We start from the raw sequence: 6,000 nt of genomic DNA on the forward strand, positions 1-6,000 counted from the left end.
TCAATTGGGGAATGGCTAAACAAGTTGTGGCATATGAATATAATGGAATACTATTATTCCATAAGAAATGATCAGCCATTAGACATCAGAAAAACCTGGAAAGACCTGCATGAACTGATGCTGAGTGAAGTGAGCACAACCAAATAAACATTGTACACAGTAACAGCAACATTATGTGATGACCACCTTTGATAGATTTAGCTCTTCTCGGTAATGCAAGGATCTAAGACAATTCCAAAAGACTCATGATGGAAAATGCTATCCACATCCAGAGAAAGAACTATGGAGTCTGAATGTAGATCAGAGTACACTATTTTCTCTCTCTCTTTTTTTTTTTTGGTTTCTTCTTTCTCACGGCTTTTCCGTTTGGCTCTAATTCTTCTTCATAACATAACTAATGTGGAAATACATTTAATATGATTATACATGTATGGCCTATATCAGACTGCATGCCGTCTTGGTGAGAATAGAGAGGAAGAAGAGAAAAAAAAATTAATACTCAAAATCTTATAAAAGTGAATGTTGAAAACTAAAAATAAATAAATAAATAAATACTGGGGGAAAATAGACTAAGTTCAGAAAATGGGCTAACCTCCATTGGGAAAGAGAGTTTCTCATTAGGGAAATCCCTGTGGCAAAAACATCACAGAACCAGTCCCTTTTCCTATCCTTTGCTCTAAGGAATGTCTGTCTGGGAGGGAGGGGAATGAGATATACTGGGAAATATAGTTGAGATTAATTCTGAAAAGAAAAAATAAATAAATTGTAAACCCACTAAAGGCAGAAACCATGTGTCAGAGTAAGCTGCACTTTAATATCTCAGGCTATCAATATCAAAATTACATCATTTTTAGAGGGTCCCTGCCCACCGACTCTGAAGTCTTCTGTCTTGGCTGGCCCTACTTGTTCTTTAAGTTTCTATAATCAATAAATTAATGAGCATGTATTAAGGACCTTCCATGTGTTGGGCATCTACTTGGTACTGAGGATACAAAAATAAAGAATGAAACAATCTCCTAAATCATCCTATATCAATACCAGTGAATACTGAGTGTTCTATATCCCTTTTGTGAGTATATTATAGTAAGTAACAAGGAATCTCAGACATAATCAGTGGAAGAGGGCCAGTGATGTTTGGAAGCAGGGATATAAAGTATTAAAATTATGTAAATGCCAGAATGAAGAAGCCATGTTATATTTTGTTTTCCCTCACAAAAGTGGGTGAGTTGAGAGTGAGGGGACTGAAATAGTCTATAAATGTCTTTGGCTTGGAGAAAGCCAGTCATAGCACCAATCTTCAGTCAATTAGACCATTCATCTCAGACCACCCTACTCCAGGATCATTATCAAGGGCTCCAGATTGGTGATTTATCGAAAGAACCACTTAGACCCTGCTATCTAATCACAAGCACTTCAAATTTCAGAAAAACTGAACAAACCACAGGCGCCTACTTTGGAATAGAATTGGCTCCTTTGTTATTGTTATTTTCCCATAGTGGAGCTAATAAAACCATCCAGTGGGGCCTTGCCTGTAATAATACTAAACTCCTTGTTTTCAGTGTTGGGTGAAATGATGGGGATTAATTTAGAAGATAGTCATTGATAGTGACATCATTAGTATCCAAGGAAGAAGCATAGTCTAATACCAAGATTTTCAAAGTATAGTTACAATACCTCAGGGAAGAGACCTTTTTATGAGATCTATGGGATCAAAATTATTTTCATAATACTACTAAGAAGTTTTAATCTCTAGCACAGTAAATCTTCATGTGAGCAAAAGCTTTTTTTTTTTGAGAGGGTGGTCATTAACTTTTAAGATTATAAAGGGGTCTGGAGATCAAAAAACTTTGAGCACATTGTTAGGGTACAAAGAGCACTGGCTTTTGGAATCCAAGGATCTGGGTTCAGATCACAGCTTTGTCTCTTACTCCCTGTGTCAAATACCCTCTCTGAGCATCCTTGTAAAATGAAGTTTTGGACTCAAAGGTACCTTCCACTACCAGATCAATGAGCCTATGAAAATTCCCAAGTCATGAAATCTGCAAGTGGATTCAAAGATGCCTTTGGTGAGAGCAGGAGTATTCCTATGTGATTTTTAGAGTAAATTATAATGAATTACATGGCAATTATATATGTCAAGAATAATCCAAATTTAAATCATTCAGTGAGCTTTCTAGTAAATTCAGGATATTTTTCAGAGGGTATAGTAAAATCTGCTGAGATAAGCACCTCTATTCAAAAACTGATTGCCTTAAAGACTTAATTTCTGGATCCCTAGCTTTTATTTGTCTATAGGAGTTTTATTGTCTATAGGAGTCATGCATTTTAAACTTTCATTTAGCGAACAGACACAGCTTACAGAGTGCTTTAAGTACTGAGATAAGCTCTTGAGGAAGCTTAGCTATTCAGAATCATTATTATTAGTTAATAATATTAGTAATATGTATTGTATTATTGTGATGTTTGTCATAATAATACAGGCAGCTTCATGGTGTGGTGGATAGAGCACTGAGCAGGGAGTTAGGGAGATGTAAATTCAAATCCAGCCCCAGACTCTTAGTAGCTGTCTGACCTTGGATGAGTCACTTAGCCTCTGCCTCAATTTCTTCAACTGTAAAATGGAGATAATAATAGCCCCTACTTCATAGGGTTGTTATGAAGATCAAATGAGATGTTATTTGTAAAAATGCTTAGCACAGTGCCTAGACTACAGTGGGTGCTTAATAAATGCTTATTCCTGTCGCCTTTTCACCCTAATAGTTAATATTAATAATGATAACTCATGTATTATATAGTGCTGTCTTTTTAAAATTTATTTTTAATTTATGGAATAAGATAAGCATTTCCATAATATAGTATAATATAATAGTGTTTTCCAAATATGCAGCTGACCTTGTGTTTTATATTGTCTAAAAGGTACTATATGCAATTTTAAAAAATATTATTTATCCTAAGGTAACTTTTTCCACAAAGCTTCCCTGGGAAAAGTAAGGATCCCTTTCCCCTCAATCCTATGCCATTAGACTGTAAGCACCTTGAGGGCCTGGACTGTCTTTTGCCCTTCTTTTTATCACCAGCACTTGGCACAATATCTAGCACAGAGGCGCTGTTGTTCAATCACTTCAGCCAGGTCTGAATCTTCGTGACCTGATTTAGAGTCATTTTGTCAAAGATACTGGAGTGGTTTGCCATTTCTTTCTCCAGCTTATTTTACAGATGAGGGAACTGAGACAAACAGGGTTAAGTGAATTGCTCAGGATCACACAGCTAAAGTGCCTGAGGTTGGATTTGAACTCAGGAAGATAAGTCTTTCTTACTCCAAGCCCAGCGCTTCCCTCCACTGTGCCACCTAGCTGTCCATAGTACAGAGTAGGCACTTAATATATTCTTGTTGACTAGCTGGCTCTTTAAATTTTTCCAGTATGAATTTATTCCAGGACTTTGATTTTATTGGTGTAAGGAATTTTCTAATTTAAAAACTATCCAATTCAGCATTAATTCAGATAAATAGTTCCTATAACAAAGTCTTAAAAAGTTGCTTGGACAGCACTGAGAAATTAAGAAACTTACCCACAACTTCATTGTTAGTATCAGAGGCAGACTTGTTCTTCCTGATTCCAGGGCTGTTCTTCTCTCTACTCACCACAACAATCTGATCCTCCATGCCTTCTTTACTGATGGATATAAATAGAATGGTCTGATGATGAAGGAAGAGGCCTGCCTTCCAACAGAGAAGAAATGGACCAATATGCAGAATGATGGATTTTCAACATGGCCAAATTAAGAATTTGTTTTGCTTGATGAAAAAAAAAAGTTGAAACAAATATTCTGCTTCCCTTTCTATGCAATTACTTTTAGAATAACCATACACATTAAAAGCTTCCCAGATAACCTCTTTCTCCCCCATCTCTAACTTGTCCAATGGCACTGAGGATGGGGCCAATAGAATCTTAGAGCATCTCCAGGTAATCTTCTGTCTGATCAGAAACTTATCACAGTAAGTGTTTCAACAATTTGGCTAGCAGCTGCTGTGGGGGTGAAAAACCGACACAATCCCAACAACAAGAATGCTGCAAGCCCAGGTTCTTTTGGTCTGCTTTACTAAGGAAAGCAACATTAAGGGATTAACAATCTTACTTTAATCCAGCATGCAAATATCATTCAATTAGTTCAGGGGGAAAAGCCAGCACCCTGAACTTCAGAGCAAATACAAACAAATTACAAACATCAACAGACAGACCTTGTCTGATTCAAATCTCAATGCATAGTTACCAGAGTTTGACAAAGTCTGAACATCCGGGTTTACAAGCTGGAAGGCTCTTAACTACAGCTGCCCAGAGTCTCCACATCAGCACACTGTCAAGAGTGAGAGCCCTAAGCGAATAGCTCTGTTCTCTCTTTCTATGCACTCTTTACCTGTCATCAAACGTCATCTGAACTACCAGAACTTAAGCTCTTACTATTGGCTCTGGTCTTAGCAACTCCCCTTAGGACCCTGGGGGCTTCATGCCCACATCAGCTCAGCACCTAGTAACTAAGGGTTTTCGGCCTACTTGGGAGCAAAGATATAATCAGACTTCCCTTCATTGGCCCTACCTTAATTACCAATGCACTCCACCCCTTCCAGGTCCATGACCTAACAAAAATCTAAATTAAATGGCCATGGATCCTGGAAGAAATAGAAGAATTATACATTGCAATCTAATCAAGCAAGAAACTAAAACAAAGCAAAACATATCATTCAGTGTCATTCCCAAATACTTGTTTACAATTCAAATGTCTACCCCTAGGTTAAAGCAAGTTAATCTCTTTAGCTAATACAGAGTTTCCAAATAAAGTACTTCTTGAGGGTGGGTCTTTCTCCCCATACTACCTTGCAAGTATCCTCCCAATACCCTCAGGCAAGGGCATGCTTTAATTAGCAATGTCCCAGTGAGAACAAAAACGTCCAAATAAAGTTCTCTTGGGGGTCTGTCCTCTCCATGCTATTCCAATTTCTGATTCCAAGTCCTGAGGGGCAGCTGGGCAATGAAGCCAACCGGGTGGGGTCCCTGGGGGTCCAAGGCACTTCCCCCACCCTAACATAAACAAATCCACCCCTCCATCCTGGGTCCCAAACAGGCCCATGCGGAGGCACACTTATTTCCTTGCTGCAAAGTTTCCATCTTGCCCCAGGGCTGAATTCCAAGCCCCTGGGTTCCTGGTCATCTAGCTCTGGCTGATCTCTCCTGGCTTCTGCCGGAATCCAGATCTTGGTGTAGGCAGTTCTCCATCTTTGTGCTCACCTCACCAAAGTTGGATGGAAGGCAGCTCACCACTCTCACCTTTCCAAAGTTCTCATGCAGGCAATCTTCTGCTCCATCTGGGTTAATATGTTGGCAGCCACCATCAGCTTTTACTCTCTCCTCACTGGCTGCTTCCACCAAATCTGCAAGAAGGCCATTCTCTGATTTTTCTCTCAAGTCTGTAGGAAGGCAGTTATCTGCTCCTGTTTCAAAACTCCCCATACAATACTATCTCAAAACATCCACCCTTTCAGCACAGTCCTCCAGAGCCAGGCTTATCAGCTCAAGCCCTCTCTCTGGCCATCCAACCCTCCCCCATGCGTGGGCTTTTTCTCCCACAGCCTTTGCTCCGACCTGTATCTTCTGGAGTGCTAGTACAGTGGGGAGAGGAAAGGAGAGATTATCTCCCAGATTATCTCCCACTTCCACCGGCATGTTTTACTTTAGGCCTTTGTTGCTCCTGGGGCTCCATAGAAACATAGCCACCCCAAGTACAAAGAGCAATCCAAAAACTGGGAAACATTCAACTACCCCAGTACCACAAAACGCCATACTTTCCTTTTAATTTGCAAATCCTGTCCACGACTACACCATTTAGTTTAATTTTAATTAGATTTTAATTTTAGATTGTTTTTTTAATTTAGACTGTTATGCCATAAGACTTAGAAGGGGTGGAGTGTAATATTAATTAAGGTGGGACTTTCTTACTGTTTTA

General features: G+C 39.2%; 1 pseudogene; it reads right to left on the reverse strand.

Moving 5' to 3' along the window:
• LOC118851211 overlaps window positions 1-5,507 on the reverse strand; it is a 47,989-nt pseudogene extending 42,482 nt beyond the window's left edge.
• Between the last annotated feature and the right edge of the window lie 493 nt (window positions 5,508-6,000).

The sequence above is a fragment of the Trichosurus vulpecula genome, chromosome 5 (genome assembly GCF_011100635.1).
Source record: "Trichosurus vulpecula isolate mTriVul1 chromosome 5, mTriVul1.pri, whole genome shotgun sequence".
Classification (NCBI taxonomy): domain Eukaryota; kingdom Metazoa; phylum Chordata; class Mammalia; order Diprotodontia; family Phalangeridae; genus Trichosurus; species Trichosurus vulpecula.